At 38.8% G+C, this 7,737-nt stretch overlaps 1 protein-coding gene across 2 annotated transcripts in view; it reads right to left on the bottom strand.

Moving 5' to 3' along the window:
- Positions 1-5,120: 5,120 nt before the first annotated feature.
- Positions 5,121-7,737, bottom strand: part of TMEM161B (transmembrane protein 161B) — a 47,918-nt gene continuing 45,301 nt past the window's right edge. Inside the window, exons 13-14 of one of the 2 annotated variants that reach the window (XR_796308.3) lie at positions 6,918-7,106; positions 5,121-5,885 (exon numbers count right to left, since the gene is read on the bottom strand). The gene's annotated coding sequence lies outside the window, so the exon portion shown is untranslated. The remainder of the gene's footprint in view (positions 5,886-6,917; positions 7,107-7,737) is intronic. The other variant, XR_796310.3, reaches the window with a different exon arrangement.

The raw sequence follows: 7,737 nt of genomic DNA, 5'->3' as shown, positions 1-7,737 counted from the left end.
TAATGAAGCAAAATCATCACTAAAATCATTTGGAAAAAAAATAAACACAAGAGTATGTCTTTGTACTTGGCCTTCATTTGGATTATGTTTCCTTTGTACCTTATTTCTCAGCTCACTTGAAGCTGTGTTTTGCAGGATTGGCCACGCATTCATATTAGACAATGCTTTATGCACCTTTTCTCTTCAGAATGTCAGATTCCCATCAGCTATAGTACTGAGGGCAAAAAATCTGCTTAAATGATTAGGGATTGAGTGCAAGACTTGAGAAATCATCTACAAACCTCACCTTGAAGTGTTGGTGATGCTGATGCAGGGTGCATGTGAAGAGCTGCACACTATGTCTTGGTCAATAAACAACTGTGTGCTCACCACAGAATCACAGAATCACAGAATGGCCCAGGTTGGAAGGGACCTCAAGGATCATGAATCTCCAAACCCCCTCCCACAGACAGGGCCACCAACATCTCCATCTAATATTAGACCAGGCTGCCCAGAGCCCCATCTAATCTTGTTTTGAACACCTTCAGGAACGGGGCATCCACAACCTCTCTGGGCAGCCTGTTCCAGCACCTCACCACTCTCTCTGTAAAGAACTTCCCCGTGACATCCAACCTAAATCTCCCCTCCCTCAACTTAAAATCACTTCCCCTTATCCTGCCATTATCTACCCTTTCAAAGAGTTGATTCCCCTCCTGCTTACAGGCTCCCTCTAGGTAGTGAAAGGCTGCAACGAGGTGACCCCGTAGCCTTTTTTTCTCCAGGCTGAACAAGCCCAGCTTCCTCAGCCTGTCTTCGTAGGGTATGTGCTCCATTTCCCCGATCATCTTTCTGGCCCTCATCAGGGCATGATAGGACGACTTCCCTGTGACAGAGATGAGGATTGTCATGGGGTCACACCAATGCAAAACATAGTAAGACAAGTTAGAGCTGCATTACTTTACTGTATCTTCCTGTAACAGAAATATTATAAGTACCCTCTACTTCATGGAAATATTGACAGTCAAGTCAATTTATGTCACGTAATTCTGGGACACTAACCCAAAAGAGGCAAACAATAAAAACATCTATTTTTTAATCCCTTGACACAAAGTCCTTCTCCAGCACTCTCCTAATCTTTCTATTTATCAGATAAAAGGCATATTGAATACCAAATTATAGACTGGAGTTCTATATAGATTTTTAATTTTATAATAATTTTAATTAAAATCCCAAATTATCATGCAAAATTCAATTTTCAGTAAGATTGTAGGAAAAAAACTTCAAGTTTTAACAAAAAATGGGATTTGTATTGCTTGATATCCTTCTTTTTTATTACTTAATGGTTTTAAAGTGCCTTTCTACTCTGAGAAGAGTATTTGTAAAGAGTTACCATGCAGTGCACATTTTTTAACTCTCAATGATTTCCAAATCCAAATCTGATAACTTCAAAAGCAGAGATTTCTTTATAACTCCTGCTATATTCCTGCTACAGTCTTTGTCTGCAAAGTGCTTCACTTGTCCTTTGCAAGAAAGACATTGTTCAAGACAGTTGAAATAAAAGCAAAATCTCTCACAGTATGTTTACTACTCACTCTTCTGTCTTTTATTTTCTCTGAGAAAAGTAGGAAAGCAGAGCCTGGGGGGACACCTGGATATATGTGTTGGGAAAAGCTCCATCCTCCTCTCCTGCTAGGCCCAGGCACCCACTTCCCATCAGCCAGCTGCAACATTAAGTAACTTGGTGCTTTGCTTGTTCTATTGCCAGACTCTCTGTCTGAGACAGCAGTGGCCAATCTGGGCTTTCACACATGGAAATCTACAGCAAGGGCCAAAACAGCATGAACAAGATGTTTCATCTTCAATCTTTGGCTCCAGACTCACAAGCAGAAAACATATGGAGGCATGTATGGGCCTCCTCATGAGGAGAGTGGAGGGCAGTGCTGAGCTCTGCTCTGTGTGACAGTGACAGGGCCTGAGGGAACAGCATGCAGCTGTGTCAGGGGAGGGGCAGCTGGGGGTTAGGGAAAGGGTCTGCACCAGAGGACAGTGGGCATGGAATGGGCTGCACAGGGCAGTGGGCATGGCCCCAGTGCTGGAGCTCAAGGAGCATTTGCACAATGCACTCAAACATAGAGTTTGGATTTTGGGTGGTGCTGTGTGGAGCCAGGAGTTTGACTCAAATGATCTTCATGGGTCCCTTCCAGCTCAAGATATTCTATGATTCTGTTTTTACCTAATGGTACTTAACTCCCTACATTCTCCTTGCCAAAACATCTACAAGTTTACCTAGCAACAACAACATGCTGTGAATGCTCATAAAGCAACCAAATTCAGTATTTCTGGGGTAAACAATTACAACATTTCAACTATTAGAATGTGTCACACACACTCAGCATGAGTGCCCTACAGAGGAGAGCCTAAATACTTGCCTGCATCCATCCGGCTGCACAAGGTGCCCATGAAGAATTTGTTCTTTCATTTCTGAAAGAGTGTTTCATAATGCTATTCATCTGCTCCTGAAGATTTCCATTCCCTTTGCTTTTTGGATTGCACATATTGCTCCTCCATTTAAGAGGCATGTGTTAGCATCACAACTGTGCCAGCATTGCAGTAATATGAGATCCTGTGAAATAGGCTTAAAAATGGAAACTCAGTAAACGTAGGCAAAAAAATATGCATTAAGATACACAGTGCAGATCTCCTGTGGTGAGTTTTTTATTTTTTTTTCAAAATCAATAGAAGGTACAGAGTAATAGGTGGCCCAACAGTCACTAAAAGGCAGTAACTGATGTGAAGGGTTCTGCTCATGTCATTAACAATGAAAATGCAGCTCCAGAGCTAAGGATGAATTCAGCCGTATGGCTCAAATCCAAGGATTAGTTCCCTACTTGAATTACACTTAGTTATGTCTCCCCATTCTATCCCCCAGGAAAACATGAAAAAAATAAACACAGTATCATAATATAAAATAAAACAATAAGAAAGAGAGTGTTCCATTGCCCTCTCCAGCTTTGTTATTTGCGAATCTTGTTTATGGACCACTTCTTTGCCTGTAAGTGAAGGAAAACACTTCAGGACATCCTCCAGCAAGATAGAGAACCTGATTCACTTCACTGACTTCATGCACCCATAGCAGCTGGTAGAAATCAAGTCTCCACATGCTTAAGCATTCTCTGTTTGTCTAGGTGCTGTAGTTACCAGAAAGTATGATTTAATGGTGAACAGTGTATTTAAGAGAAGCGGGAAAGGAAAGCGCACTATATCAAAATGGAGAAGTAACAGTGGTTTCTTGCTGATAGGGAAATCTCTCCTCTGCCTGAGGACTTGCAGGGAAAGCTCCCCAGGCCTGGTTATTGTTACAGCCTGGCTTTTGTTCAGGCTTCAAACGTTATAAAGCATTTTTTGATCTAGCAACCTACTTGGAGAATAAGAGTGGCTAACAAACCTATAAGCCAGCATTAACACTTGATTTCTGAACTCTCCTTGTCCCACAGCTGAGCAAAAGTATGAGCACTCAGAGGGTACAGCTTCTCAAAAATAATTTGGGCAAATTCTATTCAAACAGCAGAAAACATATATCAACAGCTATGTTGAAACCCTCAACATGCTGTTACAACTTTGTGCCCAGCTGAGCACAATTGGAAGGTCATTATAAAGCATCCTTTAATGTAGGGAAAAAACAAGGTTTGTAGTTAAAGGTAAAATCTGTTATGTGTCCATGAAGGAAACAGGAATATTTTGGGCTCTGATACAATAAAAAAGAGACGTATCTTCTATTGGACTTTTTTCAACAGTCAAGTTTGCCAAGATGGTGACAAAGCACTAAAATTTACAATGGTTGAAACTTAAAAAGTTATGCTAAAAAAAAGAACAGGCTTAATGATCATCAATTCTATATACAGTGGCAAAGTCAGAGTCACATTACAACAATATGCATTTTGCATCCAACTTGTAAAATGAAATAAAATCTATTATCTATTTAAAAAAAAATAGTAATCCTGGTATGTACAAGATAATAGTAAACAGAAAGAGGGATGAAAAATTACAAAGTTAGACACTGAAGAAGAAGACAAGAGGCCACATTTTTCTGTTTGTCTGCTTGAAAGTCATGAAAACTCACAAGAAAATTACAGAAATGATCTCTGCTGTCAGACTGGAGGAGAAGGCAGGAGGAAGATATCTCCGAAGTATGCTAAGTAACGGTGGCTTACATGGACATTTTTTGTAGAAAGGAAATACTTAAAATTCCGGCCTAAAGGTATTAGAGGAGTGATCAGGAAGGAAGAAGATGGATATTGAAGCTGAGCAACTGTATCAGTGACCCTGGAAAGAAAACAAAGGTAATGACAATGAAAGAGAAGTGAGAGAGAGTTGATAAACTTTCACCACTCTTTTCCTCTCAGTTCACCATTCATTCCATGTAACCTGCTGCAGGGAACCTGCTTTAGCAGTTTAGACTTGATCTCCAGATGTCCCTTCCAACTTCTATGATCATGTGATTCTGTGATTTCATGCAAAAAATCAGAAAGATTTCCAATACACATTGGAAATCTCGAGCAGTTAAGAGTGGAGAAATAGAAGGGTCTGGTCAGGGAGAAGACGGGTCTGAAAAGATAAAATATCCATCTTACATTGCAACCAGAGTTTGTTCATTCAGAAGATAACACAAAGGGGCATATTTTTAACAACTACTGAAATTGTTTTAATGCTGAAAAGATTAATATGTAGACAGTGATATACACATACTTGAGCTGATATTAAAGAGAAGAATTTAATTTTTTTAAAGTTATTCCACTGGGATTGTTCACGTTCAACAATGCAAACCAGAGTTGTATTTAAATAAATTAGTCAAACATTAAAATTAAAAGCTAGTCTACTTCTTTTCCAAGTACCCTTTTCAAATGGCACAGAGAACTTTACGAAAGCTGACAGAGCCTCAGCACTTAATTCCTAATGGCAGTGATATTTCCACAATTCAACCAGCGGTCTGGTCAGGTACTGCTGAACCAACCTAATTCTGGGACTTTCTTTGCCTGTTCATGCCCCACATAAGTGTGGAGATGTCATAATTTTGCTGCTGTGGCATTGCAGAGGAAGAAAAAAAAGGCAAAAAAAAAAAAAAAAGCTTGCAGGCTTACTGCAGCTTAGAAGTAAATGCTTAAAAATCCTTGGCATCATTTTTACTTTCTTTAAACCCAAGCCTGAAATGCCAGTTCACCCTTTCATGCTGTGGTATTATTTATCCTTCACTCAGGTATTCTGATTGTTATTTGAGAACTCAAGGACACTGATTTTCAGTAAACTTTGAAATCTATTTATTTTCTATATCTGCAGAGCTGTCAAGCTTGCCATACAAAGGCTTACACAGATTTTTAAAAGTGTGAAAGATCTGCTGTGCACATATTATATAGAAATGTTCTACCATTGCTGTCAGTTGTCTCATGCCCCTCACAGAAGTGATAAGTATACAGAGTCCAGAGGGAAAGTCTCCAAATGGACCTTGTGGCCTTCCAAAAGCATTACCATGGGAGAATGTTGTTGCCTTCTGGGAATATGTGAGCAAGGTTGGGAAAAATAAGTGAAGAAAACTGTGCAAATGAAAGGAAATATTTGACACACAGGAGATAATGAATACAAACCAAGCATGAAAAAATTTAGAAGAGAAATTTGAAAATAATCGCAGATGTTGTCTTCTCAAAGGGCTGTCTTATGAGAGTTGTGAAGAAAAGTTGACCTGTGGCTTGATGTATTCAAGGAATTACATCACCTTACATGTGGTTCAATTGCAGGGCACCGACCTTAGCAATTCAGTTGATATTCTCCATTCCCATCCTGTGTTTCCCTGAGGACAATTGTGCACTGCAGACTTGAAAATATAATGTCCAGTATTAAGTATTGCCAAAGTTCTGACAAAAAGAAAAAATCCAGACTCAATAGAATTGTAGTAATAATCATACACCAAAAACATTCCCGTTGGTCCAAGAAAATAATTTCATGCAGTCATTTCTGTTTGAGAAAAAGGCAGTGTATCCCTCACCCAAATCTATAAAAAAAAGTATTGATATGTGATATATTGAGATATCTAGCACAATTCAGCAACTAGCACTGAACCTTTTCTGGTAGGTGTTGATAACTTTTTTAAAAAGCCAGGGACAGCATCTTCACAATTCCAACAATAACTGCGCATTATTGGAAGATTACATTATTGTTAAAATGACCTGTTATCTCCCTCAACCCATGATATGACCTTCTAAAAACAATAGCTCACTTAGAAATTGAAGATAATTTCTTCTCTCAGATAGTTTCTCATTCAAAATCTTTTTTCCATTAATTTCTCCAAAGCATGATGTTAAATTTTGCATAAAATTTATGTCTCTCTGAAGAAGTTGCTGGAGAAATGTCAGACTAATCACACTTTTCAAAAGAGCTGAAAGATAGCTCTACTCTCATTTCTCCTTTGAGCTCAAGACTGATTTTTATGCAGTACTCAAAAAAAAACCCTCGTAAGACATGGTCACCTCTGTGTTCATGTTGCCATTGAAAGCAGAGTCCCAACTCAAACAGGCATATTTCACTGCTGTAAAGTAAAATTAATATTTCTAATCAGTAAAATCATCTTCATGAAGACAAAAGCTGGGCAAGGTTGGTGAAACCAAGGTGGAAGAACCTGGTCACTGTTCTCTGCCTCATGGAGAAAAAACGTGCTGATTTCTTTCAGAGAAGATCCTCATCTGACTGTAGAGTAAGCAGAATCTGTTTAGGCATGACCTGCTACCTCCCTGAAACATACTTATTTTTTTTAAGCATTTCAGGGATTTGGGCTGAATTTTGGTGAAAAGGCCTTTTTAATTGTTCCCTTTTGACATCATACACTGCCCACATACACTTTAGTGCACTGGAGTACAGCAGTGGGGAAGTCAAGCAGGGAGGCAACTCACCTATGGTGTGTGGAGCAGAGCCCACAGGTTCCATAGAGCAGATGAAAGGTAATGCTTCAGTTGTAGGCTCTTTCATTTTTTTCCATGAGGTTTCATTTTCTTTTCTATAGTTCATGTTAAATATTGTTACTATTTATTAACTTTTTTGAACTTAACAACCATATGGATGAAAATCTTTTAAAGTCAGCTCTGTGAAGAGAAAGACAACAGAAAACATCAAAACCATAGTAATTTTTTAATTCTTTTTTTAATTACTTATTCATTGTTTATATTAAACTTGTTTTCTTCTACTATTTAATCAGTTGTGCCTTTGAATTAAATTTAGAAATGTATTGATACATCAGTTACTTTTGCCATTACAAGACCTTCCTTTACCACCGTAAAAAAAATTCAGAGAAAGCCTGATAAAGTGTCTACCCTTCTTCAGTTCTGCACAAATCGCACACACAGTTTGGAAATATACATTCACATAGAGAAAACAGACTGAGAATATTGCCACAAAGGAGGGCTTCTCCAATTGTGATGTTCCAAACCTCTGCTGCAGCTCTTTAAGATACTGTTGAACAAAAATGACATGGACAAAGAGGATATCTCCTGCCACGAGTCAAGTAAAACATCAAGATGACTGCTGAAATTTTTACAGCAATTTGGGATGATTTCAGGAAAATTCTAATGATAAGAATGGGTTCTTCTGGCCTACAGCCCACCTTGCTCACTGTCCCCAGCAGCCCAAGGTGCGTGGAAATGCTGCTTCTCTCATTGCTTGCACTACGAAGTATTTTGCTAGGAAACTGATTTTATTAAAACAAAATTTTCGTAC

This window comes from Meleagris gallopavo, chromosome Z, assembly GCF_000146605.3.
Source record: "Meleagris gallopavo isolate NT-WF06-2002-E0010 breed Aviagen turkey brand Nicholas breeding stock chromosome Z, Turkey_5.1, whole genome shotgun sequence".
Lineage (NCBI taxonomy): Eukaryota > Metazoa > Chordata > Aves > Galliformes > Phasianidae > Meleagris > Meleagris gallopavo.
The sequence above is the reverse complement of the archived record's forward strand: the minus strand, read 5'-3'. Positions and strand labels throughout refer to the sequence as shown.